The 18904-nt window shown below is 43.7% G+C and overlaps 1 protein-coding gene across 1 annotated transcript in view; it reads right to left on the bottom strand.

The window, feature by feature from the left end:
• Positions 1 to 18904, bottom strand: part of FAM91A1 (family with sequence similarity 91 member A1) — a 1899235-nt gene that overhangs the window by 377845 nt on the left and 1502486 nt on the right. The window lies entirely within an intron of this gene.

Genomic DNA, 18904 nt, shown 5'->3' with positions numbered 1-18904 from the left:
TCAAAATTGTCTTTGCCTTCAGTTTGTTTCTAGGTAGAAGGTTGGCTATTTGTTGTCTGAGACCAGAAACCCTGTCTGGAGGAAGTCATGTCATCATGGAGATGGTGTCTATGAATGTAATATGCTGACAGGGCAACAAGGCAGATTTTTGTAAACTGACTGTAATCCCTAACCGAGAACAAGTTTGAAGAGTGGTGTCTCTCGCCTGCGGAAGTAGATGCTTGGTGGTGGCAGTTAGGAGCCAGTCATCTAGGTACGGAAACACTTGTAATCCTAGACATTTCAAGTGAGCCATAACTACTGCCATGTATTTGGTGAACACTCTGGGGCTGTAGTGAGACCAAAGGGCAGAGCTCGTTTTATAGTCTTGTCACTTTTAGAGGAAGGGGACCTACTAGAAAAAGAAGTGCTCTGTAGGGCCTCATCAAAAGAAGGTTTCAGGAGCCCTTTGAGAATCAGCTTGTTCTTTCTTTCCTGCAAGACACGGGAATTGGAAGAATGACAGAACGTGCAAGTCTCTTGGAGGTGAATGGCCCCCAAACAATAAACACAAATGTTATACCCATCAGTGATGGAGATCGTCTGAGAACATTTCTGACACTTCTTAAAACCCGAAGGCTTAGGTTCCTTCTCTCTACTTTCCTTTGACATTTTAAGAAGGAAACAGCACTAGTATAACAAACAGTAAAGCCTAAAACAAACCTCTTCAAGAAAACTAACACACGCAAAATATTTAAAAGTTAGATAAATACTATAACAACACAGCAAATCTAATAAGAAAAGGAACAAGGTGAACAGCTCTTTCCTCTAAGTTAAATGGACACTAGACCCTCTAACTTAAAACAGACCTAGTAGAGCTGTGATCGAGAGAGACACAGAACAGGTAATTAGTTCTCTAACTAAAACGAGCTAATATACACAGAAAGGGAATACAAACTAATTAACTAATACTACTATAACCACTAAATACACCACTATAAAAAATGACGGTAAAAAAAAGAAAAAGGCCTTGCGACTAACGACGGCCAACAAACAATCACACAATAGCAAGATTATACTGCACTCATAACTACAGAACCACTAACTAAATTACTAATAAGTAATATTAATCCTAAATAAAATGAAAAATATAAGTTTTTAAAGAACTTAGCCACGGCCAAGGAGACAGCATCCAAACTCGTAAAGCAGCAAATGAGATCTGGGGAATTACACCACTGCATGATGGGATACCTATTCTGCCACGAGCCAAGTTAGAGACTTTGAGCTAGTGTATCGGCCAAGTGCTCCGAATCCATCCAGTAAGAATGAAGGTGAGACAGGACAACATAACATCATGACATTGTAATTTTAGTCACATCAAACACTGACTGGTCTAATATATCTACACTAAAGCCACTCAAGACTAGTCAACCATCTATAAATCTACTTGGCCTGATCCAATTAATAACTGGTACTATCAAAGTTAACAAAATGTTTAACAGACACAGTATCCCAGACTAAGTATTAACTACTGACAGTAACAATGCCCTCAGTGTAGGAAACCTCCCAGACTCAATTAGTGATCATCATATAAACCAGATCTAACACCAACTTCTCTAATACCTGTAGCTCTCTGTTACAACAATGTAATGGGAACCCTCTAAAACACCTTCCCAAAGATGAAGCAATAAAATGATTTAATGATACTTTTCTAAACATTCTAGTCTGGATTGCCTTACAAAGGGAAAAAAAATAGGACCACACCAGATCTACGGCTGTCCACAAGAACTAAACAAATTATGAATCAGAGAGATAAGGCCTGGAAAGAATGGAAGAAACACAACTGCACATCTGCATTTCAAACTTACAGAGCCCTTAGAAATAAAGTAAAAATGTTAATACACAACATAAAGAAAAATTACTAGCATAACCTCCATTCATCCATCCATCCACAAACCCTTTTTCCCATTTTTGCACATGGGGTCAGGGTGTCACTTCAACAGTGAAAATAGCTAACCTCCAATTGACTAATTAAATGAATACCATTCTTTTCTGCAAAGGTAGCAAACACTATTGAGACCAAGTAAAACCTCACACAAGACCCCTTTCCAAATGAGATGAATTGCAATATTGCTTGTAAAATGAATTACTACTTTCTCCAAACTGACACCTCCCAACTCCATCTGAATAACTGTTCCACTCCTGTTGCTACCTCTGACTCTGGTATGACAGTTCTTCCCACAGATACATTCACTCAAACAGGTGGCCAGACTTCCCATAATAAATTAATCTTACATCTTATCCTCATTAACCATATCAAAGAAAAACTCCTGAAAAAAGTAAGACCCACCACTAACTTTCTCCCTGCCCAACTCCCACCTGAATATCTTAGCACTACAGCCAATTATGTGTTTTTTCCCAATATCAATACTCACTGCTAGATCCATCAGTATTATGGACCTAAATTATGGAAGCAATCTTACATTACTCCAGTTCATAAAGGAAGTAACTACTTTAACTTTTAAAATTTAGACCAACAGCCATTCTGGCCCCTTTTCAAAATTCTAGAAAATGTATACATAAACAGCTATTACTTCATTTAACTTACAGTACTTAAAACAGCCTCTTATCTCCTACTCAACATGGTTTTAGGCCAGGCACAGAACAGATACCACTATCATATCTTTCCAAAATACTCTACATCCACACCTTAACCAAAATTAACTAACTTCTGTAATATTCCTTGACCTGTCCAATGCCATCATCACTGTTTCACACAATCTAAATAATCAAAAGACTCACCCAGTTTCACTTATCCTGCTCACTCTTCAATTGCTTCACAACTTACCTCTCTCGGTAGATCTCAGAATGCACTTTGGAATGACTCCACATTTACCCAAACATAGCGGGTGTCCCCAAGGGTCTATTCTCGGTCATCCATTGTAAAACTTATTCACCAATAACTTTCACATAATGACTGACATTTACCCAAACATAGCAGGTGTCCCCAAGAGTCTATTCTCAGTCATCCATTGTAAAACTTATTCACCTAATAACTTTCACATAATGGCTGGTATTCGGGCCTAAATTCAATATGCTGATGACCTTAATCTGTCATGCCAACACCCCTGAACAGCTCCATTTTCAAACTTAATGCTCTTTAATAAACTGGAACACAGGCTCGAGAAATCACAACTCATACTGAATGCTCCCACCCTTCAACAAAAAGAAAAAAAAACTAAAATAATCATCTTCTCCCCAGGTTTACCCCAAAGAACTAGCAAATATTGTCAAATATTGCCAAAACCAGAAATAACAAAATAACTTTAGAACAGATTTATCAAATCAAGCTAGTATCTGACATTATGCATTAATATCTAAAGTTCATCTAGCACATTAAGTACTTAGTGGCCAAAACTAACCAAAAACTTTGTATGCCATACAAAATAAAATCCTGCCTAACACATGAAGCATCTTGCTCCCTTATCGAATAGATGCATCACCCAGTGTCAAAAACCTCTACTCCATAACCTAAGAAAGACTTAAAATAAAATCTTCAAATTTTCATTTAACGTACCTAATAAAACACCCCATAGTAAAGCACTCTAACATCTCCAGTGGCTTGAACTTCATAACATCTGAACTACTCCCAACTGTACACTGCACCCAACATTTTAGTCAAACCAAATATTGTCCAGCTATTAGCAATATCCTTACTAAATGTACATGAAAAAAGAAAGAATAGTTGTGTAAGAACTTACCATAACCTTAGATGTCCTTCTCTTCCATGTTGCAGTATTCATGACAGTAGGGAGTTGCCGCCTGCATCGCCACCGTCCGGCCAGTATACCAAAGTCTTTGTTGCAAGAGGGTACGTGTGAAATCCCTTACCAGGGTCATAAACCAAGGTTGGGTATAAAAGTGACATCTGCACACACCCTCATCAGAACTGTTTTGCCGCATACAGTAGTACTCCTGTGGATTTACCAAGGGGGTCCAAGTAGGAGACCCTTAAGCTTACATGTAGGCCAGGCCCAGGGCAGTAGGTTGGCTGTGTAGAGGAGAGTTGAGACTGGGGAAGATTATGACTATATACCCACAGGTAGTTCATGTATTTGTGGTCAGTAAGAAACAGAGGGTAGATGGGTGGGACTGAATACTGCAACATGGAAGGGAAGGACATCTAAGGTTATGGTAAGTTTTTACAAAACTATTCTATGTCCTTCTATTCACCCTTCTATTCTCATGTTGCAGTACTCATAACAGTAGGGAGAGTGCCAGAGCGTTAAGTATTAACCTTGGTGGAGGAAAGGTTTCCGTGATCAACTAAAGCCTTCTCTTGCTCGAGATACCATGTCCAGTTTGTAGTGCTTGGTGAAGGTGTGTACTGAGGTCCAAGTGGCTGCTTCTAAAATGGAAGTATAGTCCATGCCTTTGAAAAAGGCAGTAGAGGAGGCAGCTGCCCTGGTAGAGTGAGGTTTAACATGACCTTGCAAGGATTTCCCATGATGGGAGTAGCACAAAGAAACGGATTTGGAGATCCATGCAGAAATGGTCTGTTTTGCGACAGCCTTCCCTAGGGCTCTGGGATAGAAGGAAATAAATAACTGGTCAGATTTCCTAATAGACTTAGTTATGTCTGAGTAATATCTGAGTTGTCTGTGTACATCCAGGGAACGTAGGGTCCTTTCTGAGGAGTTTTGTGGATGAGGGTAGAAAACTGGTAGGTTAACGGTTTGATTTAATGAAAGCTCATTAACAACCTTGGGCATGAAGGAAGAGTTAGTCCTGAGAGCCACTCTGTCCTTGTGGAAAACAAGTTAAGGAGAGGTGGCCATAAGGGCTTGTATCTCTGAGACCATCCTGGCAGAGGTAAGGGCCACTAGCAGAACTGTTTTCAGGGTGCACAGCTTCAGGGAAACTGAGTGAACTGGTTCAAAAGGAGGTAAGGTTAATTTTTCTAAAATGAAATTTAGGTCCCAAGGAGGGGGAATGGGTCTTCTGGGGGTCTGATGTGGAAAACTCCTTTCAGAAAAAGCTTGACTTCCAGTCTGGATGCCAGAGGGGGTGAAATGGGCAGATACCCAGAAATGGTAGACAAGTGGACTTTAACTGAAGACTAGGTTAGCCCTGCGTGAAGTAGCTCACACAAATAAGATAGAACCCTTGGTATCAGAGTAGTAAGAGGGTCCAGGTTATTCCTTTGACACCACTTGCAGAATCTGTGCCACTTTGATACATAGTTTCTCCTAGTACTAGGTTTTCTGGCCTCCTGCAGAACACTGAGTACGTCCTCTGAATATAGGTGTCTGTAAGGGATTAGAATCCTGTCACCCATAAGGTCAATTTCAGGTTGTTCACCTGTGGGTGGAGTAGGGGTCCCTTGTCCTGTGTGAGTAGGTCTAATCAGTGGGGTAACCTGTGGTGATTGCCCTTGGTTACTAAGTGTAGGAGAGGGAACCAATGCTGTCTTGGCCAATATGGGTCATTAGTAGGATTTTGGGTTTGTCCTTCTGAATTTTCAGGAAGACTTTCTGAATTAGCATGAAAGGAGGGAAGGTGTAAAGGTACATTCCCTCCCAAGAAAAGGAGAATGTGTCCACTTTCCAAGCTTGTGGGTGTGAATCCTTTGTGCAGCAGCTTGGCATCTGCTTGTTCCTGTGGATTCTATGGAATACCCCACCTGTGTATCAGGTCCAGGAAAACCGAGGTTCTGCTGAGTGTGTCTGCCATAACATTCTCCATTGAGGGGATATACACTGCTATCAGGTGGACCTGGAGGAAAGTGGCTAAGTTCCAAATCTGAATGGCCAAGCTGGATAGTGGGTAGGACCTGGTCCCCCCTTGCTTGTTGATATACCACAGGACAGTCATATTGTCTGTGACCATTTGCCTTGAACTGTGAATTGCTGTTGGTTTGTTAATAGCACTGCACCCCACCTGAGGTCTGAGCATCTGTGGAGACCTGTTGCTGTGGGGCTGGAACTTGAAGGTGGGTTCCTAGGTTGAGTTTCAGTGCTGAGACCCACCACTGAATTTCTTTTTTTAAGGTCAGGAACAGTGGAAGAGGTGAGTCCATGGGTTGGGAGTGTTGGCTCCACAGGTTTTTAAGACCCACTGGATTTTGTGCACGTGGAGTCTTGCCAGAGGTAACATGTGTATGAGGGATGCCATGTGGCCTTGTATTCTCAGGAATCCCTGAGCTGTCAAGGAGGACTGGGTAAGGATATGACTGAAGTATATGCAGAGGTCCTTGATCCTTTGGGGTGGGATGAAGGCTTTCATGCAGTCTGTTCTGATTCTGCATCCCAAGAAAACCAAATCCTGTGAGGGGGGGGGGGGGGTTAAGTGTGATTTTTCTAGATTTATGGTGAACCCTAATTGAGTTACGATGGAAGACACCTGTTGTAGGTGAAGGAGCAGAACTTGGTAGTCTTGATGAAGGATGAGCAAGTCATCTAGGTATGGGTATATCAGTATACCCTGGGTCCAGCAGTGAGCAATGAAGGGGGCTAGGCACTTTGTAAACACTCATGGGGCAGTAAAGAGACCAAAAAGAAAGGCAAAGAATTGAAAATGAGAGGAGCCTACTGCAAATCTGAGGAATTTCCTGTAATTTAGATGAACAGGAATGTGGAGATAGGCATCCTTCAGGTCTACGGCTACCATGAATGCCTGTGGAGGAATTAGTGGTAATAGAAGGGGTAAGGTGATAATTTTGAAGCTGGGAACATGGAAAAAGAGGTTTAGGAAGGATAAGTCTATGACTGGTCTCCAAAGGCCGTCTTTTCTTGGTACAAGAAACATCCTGGAGTAAAAAAGTACAGTTGTGTACACTTGCAATAAATGTAGATGTTCGAGTGTATTCACTGTTGCAGTCATCACATTTGGGGCTATCCTTGCCAGGGTAGCCCTCGGCAGGCCCGAATACCAGACACTTAGTATTTCTGCGTCGGTTGCTGTCGCTTGAGGACTGACGTCAGGTCGTCAGTAGTATAAAGTAAGGCAGCCAACGCCATTACATCAGTATTTCTTACCCTAACCTGTCAGGAGCCCCCAAAGTAGGAGGCCAGGTTCTGGTGGAAGAACCCCATCAGTGGAAAATAAATACCAATATGTCCCTTGTAAGGAAAGGAGAACAACAAGGAAGAATGCTAACAAAAAGAGAAAGAGAAAAAAGGGGGATGGCGGGAGGGAAACCAGGACTGCAACAGTGAATACACTCGAACATCTACATTTATGGTAAGTGTACACAACTGTACTATGTTCTTTGTGCTTCACTACTGCAGTCATCACATTTGGGTTGATTCCCAAAGCGGAGGAAATGGGTGGAGGCAGTCAAGGAAGCTAAGGGCTGGCTAGGATGCCCTGCAAGACTATGGAGGCAAACCCTGCCCTGGATTTGGAGAAGAGAGGCAGGTGGTAATGCTTGGTGTGAACAGATGTCCAGGTGGCAGCCTCCAAGATGTCCTTGGTGGGGACCCCTCTGAGGAAAGCTGCAGAGGTAGAGGCTGCTCTGGTGGAGTGTGTCCTGACCCCCTTGGGGGGAGGCTTACCAGGCTGTTTGTAGCAGAAATGATTGCAGTGTGCTATCCATTTGGAAATGGTTTGCTTGGAGATGGCTTTGCCTTCTGCCCCTGTAGTAAAGCTAACCAGCAATTGATCAGACTTTCTGAAGGATTTATTCCTCTCCAGATAGGATCTGAGCTGTCTGTGCACAACTAGAGAGTGAAGAATCCTTTCCCCCTTGTTCTAGGGATTAGAAAAGAAGGTGAGCAAATTAAAGGATTGGTTGAGAGCCACACTGGACACCACCTTGGGCATGAAGGATGGGTTAGTTCTGAGGGATACCCGGTCTGCATGGAAGATGATGAAGGGCTCCACAGCCATGAGTGCTTGCAGACTCTTCTGGCTGAAGTGATGGCCAGAAGGAATGCTGTCTTCCAGGAGAGAAATTTTAGCTCTGCAGAAGAAGCTGGTACAAAAGGAGGCAGAGTGAGCTTTTTCCAAGACAAAGTTAAGGTCCCAAGCTGGTGTTGGTGTCCTTCTGGGGGCCCTCAAATTGCTAGCCTCTCTGAGGGACTGTTTGATCAAAGGGTGTGAGAAAAGGGGCTGCTCAGTGGGAAAATGAGCAAAAATAGCAGAGGCATGAATTTTTATAGAGAAGAAAAAGAGACCACTGTGTAGTAGGTCAGCTAAGTAATCCAGGATAAGAGGGATGGAGGACTGCGCCGTATTGGCCTCATTAGCCTGTATCCAGGTGCAGAACCTTTTCCATTTATCTGCATAAGACTTTCTGGTGCTAGGGCATCTGGCCTCTCGGATAACATCCAGAACCTGTTTACTGAGGATGGCAGATTAGTTCAGGGGGGTTCCTATTAAGTGATCGAAGATGCATTCTTTCAAATACGCCTTGTTCGAACTGAAAAGAATGAAAAGGCAAAATAGCGAAGTGGCTTTTAAGCAAATTCTTTTCCTGGGAAAGAATTTGCTTGGCCACTTCGTTGCTTTGCCGTTTTCGGCACTGTTGTGTGATCTTGTAGTTGGTATATTTAAGTAGGGGCGGTGTGGGGGCCCCCCACTTTATGTATTGTTTTAATTTTTTTTTTGTTTTGCTTTGGAACAGCAATTTTTTTCCCTGGGATTGTAAGCTTTCACTTACATAGGGTCGATAAATCAGCATTCACTTTTTTAAGTGTTCGCTGATTTAATATAGACCAGGTTCAGGGTTAGGGAATAAGCCACGCTGCCAAATTGAGTGTCTGCAATTGGGGATGCATGAATTCCCCTTCCCTCTGGGTAAGGAGTTTTGGAATCTGAGGAAGATGTCATGGAGGCAGCAAGGACAGGCTGCGCAGCAAGAGGTACCAGTGTTGTCGAGGCCAGTCTGGAGCTATAAGAATGGTCCTTGGTTTTTCCTCCCTTATTTTGAGCAGTACCCTGGGGATGAGAGGTAGGGGAGGAAAGGCACAGACCAAGAGGTTGACCCAGGGGAAGGACAGGGCATCCACTTTCCAAGCCATGCAGTGATGCTCCCTGGTGCAGAATTTGCTGAGCTGATGGTTGGTGTGGGAGGCAAAGAGGTCGAACATTGGGGTTCCCCATTTCTGAGTTATTAGGGTGAAGGTACTTCTATTGAGCTGCCACTCATGTGGGTTCAGAAGGTTTCTGCTTAATTGGTCTGCCAGGGAGTTGAGAAAGCTGGTAGGTATTGTGCTAACAGGTGTAGTTACATGGAAGAGGCTGTGAGTCAAAGGTTGATGGCCAGCCTGCATAGAGGGTAGGACTGAGTCCCTCCCTGCTTGTTGATGTACCACATCACAGTGGTGTTGTCTGTTTTGATTATGAGAACCCCTTGGGGAGAGAAGGGGCTTGAAAGCTATCAAGGCATGCTGCATAGCCATCATCTCTTTTTGAATGATGTGCAGGGGGATTTGCTGTGGGCTCCACTGGCCCTGTATGCACCTGCCATCCAGGTGTGCACCCCAAGCATAATCTGATGCATCTGTGGTGAGGGCCTGGGAAGCAGGGTGTGGGGAGAAGGGCAGTCCCTTGTTGTAAGAGCATGCTGTTGCCCACCAAAGAAATTCCCTTCTGAGGCAAGGGAATTATAGGTAGAAGAGTTTCCAGGTCTTGAGAGTGTTGACACCAAAGGCTTTTTAAGTACCACTGAAGTTTCCTCATGTGCAGTCTGGCATATGGAATGAGGAGTATGCAAGATGCAATGAACCCCCAAGGTTTGCAGGGTTTTCTTTGCAGAAAGATGGGGCCTGGTGGCCAGTTGAGAGAAGTAGGCTGTCAGAAAAATTTGTTTCTCTGGTGTAAGGTATGCCATATGGGATGCTGTGTCCAGACTTGCTCCCAGGAAGATTATCCTTTGGGTGAGCATCTGTTTTGACTTCTTTTCATTGATTGTGCACCCTAGGGAGGTTAGTAGGGTCTTTCCAAAGTCCAGGTGCTTGAGCAGCTTTTCCTGACTGTCTGCCTGAATAAAGCATTCATCTAAGTAGGTGTAAATTTGAATATTTCTTTGTCTGCAAAAGGCAAAGGCTGGAGCCAGGCATTTTGTGAAAACTTTGGGAGCAGTAGATAAGCCAAAGGGAAGCACAGAGAACTGAAAGTGTTGAGATCCTGCCCTGAAGCGGATATATTTCCTGAATGATTCCCTGCTAGGAATGTGGAGGTAGGCCTCTTTTAGATCTAGGGTGGCTAGCCAAGAGTCCTTGGATAGCATGGGCAGCAGCTGCTGGAGGGTGAGCATTTTGAATTTTGGGATCACCAGGAAGGTGATTAGAATGGATAGATCGAGGATGGGGCGCTAGGTGCTCTCTTTTCTGGGCACCAGAAAAGGATTGGAGTAGAAGCCTTGGCCTATCTGTTCTGCAGGAAAGTGTTCTACTGCCCTCAAAGACAGCAGGGAATGAATTTGCTTTTGAGCCTCTGCCCACTGATTTGGTGGTAGATCTGGGAACCCTTCTGGAGTTGGAAGGGTGTGGAAGGAGAATTTGTATCCCTGAGATACAATGTTCAGGACCCATTGGACCTTGGTAATGGTGGCCCAGGTGCTTGAGTGAAAGGACAGTTTTCCTCCTAGGGGTAAGTGAAGGTAGGCAGAGGGGAGGTCAGGAGGAGGTGAGTCATTCTGAGTTCTTACCATACTGGGGTGGCTTAGAACTCCCTGGCTTTGAAGTGGAGGTAGTCCACTGCTTAGATTTCTGCATTCCCTGGGGCTGCTGTCGGGGGGTGGGGGGCTGTTTCCACGGGGCCTAGGCTGGGCCTGTTTACTCAGTGTAGGAAAGTACCAGTGCTTGGAGGGACAATGCCTGCTGAACCTAGGGGGCTGGTCCTGTAAGAAATCTTTAACCGTTTGCATAGATTTTGCTTTTTCTTCCATCTTTTTTACGACCTCTTCAGCCTTAGTGCCAAATAAGCTATCTTTGTTCAAAGGGGCATCCAACAATTTAGATTTGACATGGTCTGGTAGAGGTTGTTCCTTAAGCCATGCATGTCTTCTAATGACAGATCCAGTGACTGCTGCCCTGCAAGAAGCTTCTAGGGCATCAGAACCACAGTGCAAAGTCTGTTTAGTTACTCAACTTGCTGAATGCATTAAGTCTTGTAAATCTTTAGATTCTGTCCAAGCAGGAAAGGAAGACATTTTTTGTTTAAGTAGTTCCAAGGAATATTGCTGATATTTAAGCATATGGAACTGACAATTTAGTGCCCTGATAGCAAGAGCAGCTGAGGTGTATATGTTTTTACCCCATCTGTCCAATGCCCTGGAATCCCTGTCAGAGGGGGTGGGATTGTTAGCAGAGGTTGCTTTAATCCCTTTTGGCCCTTGAGAAATGACCTCAGGGTCAGCTGTTGGATTTTTAAAGAGATATTTGTGTGAGTCAGGGACTCTGTAGTACCTGTTTGGTTTTCTGGGAGCAGGAGATAGGGCATCAGGTGTCAAGCTGGATTTAAGGAAAAAATCATCCACCATATCCAGGACTGGGGGGGATGGCCAAGGGTCTGTGTTGTGGAAGATCTAGGAATTCCCTGAGTCGCTTTTTAAACTGAGGGTTGTCCTGACTCTCCCATTGGAAATACTCCCTTAAAGTATGCAGGGTTTCCCCAAAGGAAAAATCCTCTGGGGGAGAGGCTGAAGGAATGGATTCCTCTGCATCAGAATCCTCATAAGTGGAGAGGGGTTGTATGTCTTCATAGTCAGATGCATCACATTCATCTGACTCTTGTACAGACAAAACTACTGGGGACAAATCTCTTTTCTTTTTAGTGGGTGTAGCTCGGCTTCCCCTAATCAGCCTGATAAGGTCTTCTGCCATTTTAAGCGTTTGAGACGGGGCAAGGTAGCAGGCACCTGAGAGTGGGTAGTTGGTTTCTTGGGTGTGGTTCGAACCCTGGGCCTAACTCGGTTGTTTTAGAAAGAACGGTAGTCGCAAAAGAAGACATTGGCTTGTGTTGAGATTCGGTGGTGCGAACGACTACCTTGGAAGCCGGTGCCTGCTCAGCGGCTCCGGATCCATCCAAGGTAGAGACGACCACAGGATCCTTAGTTGTAGACTAGTTTTGTGGCATACCGGACTCTGAAAGGGTCTTGGCAGTGGTCTGTGAATCTACTGAAGCAGACATCAGGGGGCTGCGAAAGCACCTCACTGAGTACCGGAGGACTGACAACTAGCTTAATGGAAGCATCGTCGGTAGGTTTGGACCTGTGCGGTCTGTCTTTATCTTTACGTTTTTTCGGAAGATCTGCTGTTGGATGGCTTACCGAAGCCATATCAGAATTTGAGAACTGTAAATGAAAATATCTGGCTACAAAAAGGGCCCGACGATGGACAGTTCTGGCGTTGAACAAAGCACAGAAGTGACAATGGGGAACGTCGTGGTCTGGGCCTAGACAAGTAATGCAGTAAGAGTGGAAGTCTCGGTGTGGTATTTGCTTTCCACAGGCGAGACAATTATTAACTTTTTCTGACATTGGTTAGTGCAAGAAAAAAGGATCCCCAATGGAGTACTTGGCTTTAGAAGACTTTAACTTCAATTCGAAAACGAAATCTCAGGTAGCGGCCGACCGGCACTCGTGCAAACTGCTTTGGGCTCCAAGGCAAGAAAGACTGATGTAAAGGCATCGCCTGCCTTACTTTATGCTACTGACAACCTAATATCAGTCCTCAAGCGACAGCAACCAATGCAGAAATACTACGTCTCTGGTATTCGGGGCGGCCAAGGGCTACCCTGGCAGGATAACCCCAAATGTGATGACTGCAACACTGAAACACGAAGAACATTCTGTGTTTCTTTGTGGGGTGGGCACCTGTTCTATGGTGCCCTGAGTTAGGAGTTGTTGAATGATGGTCAGGAATTTGTGGGTTTGGTTTCTTGGTGGTTTAGGGATACCTTGGAAAGGTGGGAGCATCCACCAGGTCATGAAATATCCTCTCTGAATGATGGAGACGACCCATTGTTCTGCTGTTATTCTTCACCAGGAGGGTCGGGAGAGGGTGAGGCGAAGGGATAAGGGTGTTTCTGGATGCAAGGGGGGGGGGGTGAGTCACAGTGGAGGTTGTCTGGATTGGTCAGACTGGCTCCGAAAGGATGTAGTGGAGGAGCTGGTGGGAAATCTGGGAATAGAACTTTTCCTGGGCTATCTACATCCCTTTGATGGAGGGGCTGAGTGAAAAGACTGCCTTCTAACAAAGGAGGGCTTCTGTGGGTAATTCCTATGGTATCTAGGAATAGGGGATAACAAAAGATGTTTGAGGTTCTGTAATTCTTTTATCCTTTCTTGAAGGATTTAAGAAGCTCAGCAGAAGCCTGTCCAAAAAGGGCCTTACTGTCCAAGGGTGCATCCAGTAATTTTATCTGAACATCCACAGGGAGAGGCTGAAGCTTTACCCAGGAATATCATCTTAGTACCAATCCTGAAGCAGCTGATTTAGGTTTCCACAGCATCGTAACTGCACTTAATGGAGTGCCTGGTCACTTGGGATGCTGTGGAGAGAAGGGAATTCAGTTGGGCGTTTATAGGGGAATCCTGTACCTCAGAGAGAAGGGTAGAGGCTATGGAAATGGTATCTAAAACATACCTAGCCATGTGTGTTTCGTAGTTCAAGGCCCTAATAGCCAGAGTAGAGGAGATATACACCTTTTACCTCAGTCTGTCCATAAAGTTGCTTTCTTTATCTGTTGGGTAAAGGGCAGCAGAAGGTAATTGCCTTGAAGGTTTGTCTGCAGAAACAGCTATAACAGTTGGATCTGCTGGTGGGTTTCTTAACAGAAACTGGGTGTCCTGGGGACCTTATAGAATCGGTCTGGTCGTTTAGCTGCTGGAGGTTGTGAGTCAGGAGACTGGGAAGCAGCCAGAAAGGCATCCTGAAAGGCAGGTAGTAAGAGAGGTACAGCAGAAGGAGACAGTTGCTCTATTTGCAAAAGGTCAAAATACCTTTTCCTGGAGTCAGAGACCTCTCAAGCCTGCCACTTAAAATGTTCCCTCATGAGGGAGATAGTGTCCCCGAAGGTAAATTCTTCTCCTAAGGATTCAGGAGAAATAGAATCCTCCTCCTCTGCAGTTATGAAATCCTTAGGGAACTCTATTTGGGTTTCATAAGAAAAGGATTCCTCAGAAGAGGAGTAGTCTTCCTCAGATACATGCAAGGGTGGTTGAGGTGAGAGAGTAGGGGGACGCTGTTGTGTCTGTAGGGCCTGAAAGGCCTTAAACAGAATTCGAGAGAACACTTCCCAACCAGGCACCGGTTGCGGTTCAGGGTGCTTAGTTTTTTTGTTTCTTTTTCAAGGGAGCTGTGGGTGAAGAAAGCATGGAGGTGGATGTTTGCTTGGTAGGAATAGGAGGAGCAGGGCTTTCCGACTGTGCGAGTCATGGCTTGCCTCAGCCATCAGACTTTGATGGGTGAATTGCCTCAGTGGACGTACACGTGGTTTCTGGCATCCCAGCTTCCATTAAGGTTCCCGAGCCTGCTTTGGTAACAGTTGTCTGTGCGGATTCCAGGCTTTCAAGCCCCTCTAGAACCTGCTTGGACACCTGAGGTGCAGCTTGGGATTCCGGCCTGAATTTCTTGGCCTTTTTCCTCGGCGGATGGGCAAACTCCACCTTCCATACCGAGCACTAAGTGACGTAGCCTTTGAGTCTCTAAATACAACTTCAGTCCCACTAAGTGGAGAGTTTTGCGGATGAACAATTTGGAAATAGGGCAGGATGTATAATCGTGGGCCTTGCCTAAGCAAAAATTCACTTCTCTTGCATGTCCTTGTGAGGAATTTGTCTCCCACAAGCATGCATTCCCTTTCTAGCGGACATGCAAGTCTAAACTGTAATCAAAGTAAAGAAAAAAACAAACAGGGCACTTATCTGTATTGGTCGAAGAAGCGGCCATCTGGTCTTGAATGAAATCATATTCAGTCGTCTGAAGAAACGCAATCTGCTTGTGGAACTGGCAAATGGGAGTCTGACATTCACGGCAGCAGAAAAATTCTGATGAGGGTACGTGCAGATGTCACTTTTATACTCAATGTCAGTTTATGACCCTGGTAAGGGATGTCACATGTACCCTCCTACAACAAAGACTTTGATATACTACCCGGACGGTAGTGTTGCAGGCAGCAACTCCCTACTGTTACGAATACTGCAACATGAGAAGAGAAGAACATCAAAGATTACAGCAGCTAAACCAGACACTACTTACCAAATCTCATAACCACTAAGGTAACACTGTATATTCAGTCTGCTTATCTAAACTTTGGAACTCAAGCCCTCCAGCCCTTACAGAAAAATCTAATGCAAATATCTCAACTGAGACAAAAACAATACTTGGCAACCAAAGGTCATGTAATTCCATGAAGTAAAGCTTTTAACCCATAAATCCGTCCGTATTACTTCATTTACATTCTTTCTCCGCTCATAGGTTCATAGGCATGTGCTAGGCTACCTGCCCTTGCAGGCCATTTTAAGCCCAGGTAATTTCTCTTTTTGTGCTCAAAATGTTGTTGTTGTGTCTTTCGGCTTTTCCCGGTTAGGGGTCGCCACAGCGGAACTCCGGTCCGCTAATGATTGGTAGTTGTTTTTTTCGTGCTGAGTTACCAGCCCTGATGCACAACCTTCAATGAAGGTACGCCCATTCGCGCATGTCTTCACACAGAAGACGCTCTAGCTGAGAATCGAACCGGACAGCGTCTTACTGTGAGGTGACAACGCTACCGCAGCACCACCACCGTGGGTTTAATCTTTCCCATTTGGTTATAGACAGGCCTTACCCACTCCATGATCGATAATTATACATTACCCCTAATAAGAATAAGTGGGATCATACCATAAATAATTTGAGGGACCCATGCAAGGGATAAAGCATTTAGGATCTGCCTCTATCCATTAGTAGTACAGGGGGCAGTTCTGAGGTAAATTTTCTGTTTCCTTTTCATAGATCTAAGTTGCATTTGAAAATGGACAGGGATGAACTTTGGATTATATGGATGAGGTGTCTGTTCCACAGCAGTGGTATCCTCTGGGAAATGTTCTTGTTCCACCAAACCATTCTGATGATGTTGAACAAGTTTAGATTCCTAGACCAAGTATTTCTGATGCCATTTTACTTGCTGATGTATGTTAAATCCATCAGTATTGGGTCAGAGGATGCCTTATATGCCATACACAGGTCACTTCTTAGCAGCCAGTAGGATACTGGGTACAGTGAAAGGGCTTTGAGTCGGTACATGTAGGACATAAGTTATGTCACTTTCCACATACGTTCCCAAATCCCAAAAAATGGATCAACTTTTAGGGGAGTATTGTCAATCTATTGTAGTTCCCTGGGGTTGATGAGTTCTCACAGGATACAATAATGCATTTTTTGGCATTTAGTTTCGGACCATGATTTTGACACCAGTTATTTATTTGAGACAAACCTTTGCTGCGGGATGATTAAGTCATTTGAGAATTTAATGACTGCTCCTAGCTTACAGTCATTTGCAAACTTAGTCAGCCAGAGCCCTTAGGAATTGATTTTTACTTCGGAAAAGTAGATGCCAAACAGAAGAGGTCCAGCACAGAACCCTGGGGTACTCCATTGATGACTGGTCTCTTTGTGGAGGTAACTTCCCATATTTTGATTATCTGTATCCTGTTAGCCAGTTGGCAATCCAGTAAGTGACATGGGGGGGTTATATTCCCAATTTATTTAGTTTTTCTATTATGCCTGAGTGGGAAATGTGTCAAAAGCTTTGGCTAATCAAAGTTTGTGGTCTGTACAGTTTTGCCTTCATTCATTGCTTTGGTGACATTTTAAAAAAAAAATCCACCAGGTTGACTATGTATGACCTGACCTTGAAGAATCCAAAACGAGATAGTTCCAGAGTTTAACCGTTCCCTAAGTCCTGATTATTTATTTTTTTCATGGCACTTAATAAATTTACCATTTTATCTCAGTTCATTTATTAACCTCTTTCCTACCTCTCTATTTCTTTCATCCCTCCTACTCCCATCCGTTCTCTTACAACCTTACTACTCTCATCTTTCCTCACTCCTCTTTCCTTCTATTTATCACATCACTCTCCAATATTTCTCCATTACATCTCCTCCTCTTTTCTCCACGCTTCATTGTATAACACTATTCTACACCTTGTTATGCTTCTTACTCTTTTCTTCTATTGCTTTTGTTTTTATTCTTTCTTCCTTTCTCATCTTCTCTTTTTTCAGGGGTCGTATTCTAAATCAAGCTAAATTTGACATATATTTGTTATTTAATTTTTTGCACCTTTTAGTTTCAATGATATGCCAAAACTTTATCCTTGTATACATTTTCTGCACTTTAAACTGTCATATTATAGCTTTGTACTCTTGTTTGCTTTATCTTTCCAAGTATCTGCTCTTTGAATGTTGAGTCTTTCGGCTTTTCCCGGTTAGGAGTCGCCACAGCGGGACTCCGGTCCGCTAATGATTGGCAGTAGATTTTTCCGCACCGAGTTGCCGGCCCTGATGCACAATCTTCAAAGAAGGTATGCCCATTCACGCATGTCTCCACACAGAAGACACTCTAGCTGAGAATCAAACAGGACAACGTCTTACTGTGAGGCGACAATGCTACCGCAGCACCACCACCGCAGTTATCTGCTCTTTGAATAATGTTGTTAAAATCTGTTTACTTTGAATCTTTAAGTGGAGCTTTTCTCAATGGGACTTGCCTGAAAATTGCCCAGATGAACTAACCTAGTTAACTACTTAATAAGTAAAATAGATAGATAAGGTCATACAACAAATACTAAAGTACTACTGTTGGCATTTCATTGATGAAACAGTTTGAAACAACTCTTAATAAATTATTTTATCTAACATTTAGAAAATGAATGTTCCTTTTTTTTTTCGAGTCATTCTCAATTTTATCACTTTTGGAGGCTTTCGCTTTTTATCTTTACAGCTTTCAGGGACAACTGCTGGAGATTTTGCCATGGAATTATCTTCTTCGGTCTTCATTACGTCATTTTTCTTCATTTCAGAATACTTCCCTGACATAGATTTTCCTTTTACCTCTAAGCAAACGATGAAAGGGCATTTTAACCCCCTTCTGAAGGGAGCATTACCATTTTTCCCAAAGCTCACATTTGTTTAAAGCATGCTCCATACAGAGATTCCATACATTTAGTTGTTGTTGTTGCGTCTTTCGGCTTATCCCGGTTAGGGGTCGCCACAGTGGAACTCCGGTCCGCTAATGTTTGGTAGTGGATTTTCACGTGCCGAGTTACCAGCCCTGACGCACAACCTTCGACGAAGACACGCCCATTCACGCATGCCTCCACACAGAAGACGCTCTAGCTGAGAATCGAACGCGACAACATGTTGCTGTGAGGTGACAACATACATTTAGTATGATGCAAAATATGAGTACTACCATAGCAATTTCTTTTTTCTGTGGATAAACAAGTTTACTACAAGCACTCGTGTGCTTTATGCTCGCTGCCACTTGCTCACATAGGCAAGTGCTCGAACTCCCACTGACTTAATCTTCCATAATCCTACCAGAACCCTTACTCTAACCATAAAATCCACTTCCTGCTCTCTCCTCACAGCTACTTGCCCAAACTCATAGAGCATGAGCAGCAGTCTACACAAGCCATAACATGCTCAGGTTCCTAGCTCTCTGAAACACTGTTTTATGAGCATTTGGGATGTGAGTGCCTATAGTAAACCCTACAGAAATGGATATAACATTAATGCAAATGCCTGCAATGGGGAGAGACTGGAGCCTTAACCAATAAAGTGGTTGGGTTTCATTATGTATGAAATTCTCCTTGAAATCCTTGAAGCTGTAGTTTATTCTCTTAATCAACTCTTTGCAAGAATTACCGGTCAGAAAAACTACAAAATAAATTTCAAACCTGATCAAACTTAAAAATATTCTCTCTGTCTCTC

The sequence above is a fragment of the Protopterus annectens genome, chromosome 3.part1 (genome assembly GCF_019279795.1).
Source record: "Protopterus annectens isolate FY-2018-M chromosome 3.part1, PAN1.0, whole genome shotgun sequence".
In the NCBI taxonomy this organism is placed as follows: domain Eukaryota; kingdom Metazoa; phylum Chordata; order Ceratodontiformes; family Protopteridae; genus Protopterus; species Protopterus annectens.
Note: the sequence above shows the minus strand (reverse complement) of the source record. Positions and strands in the feature narration are given on the sequence as shown.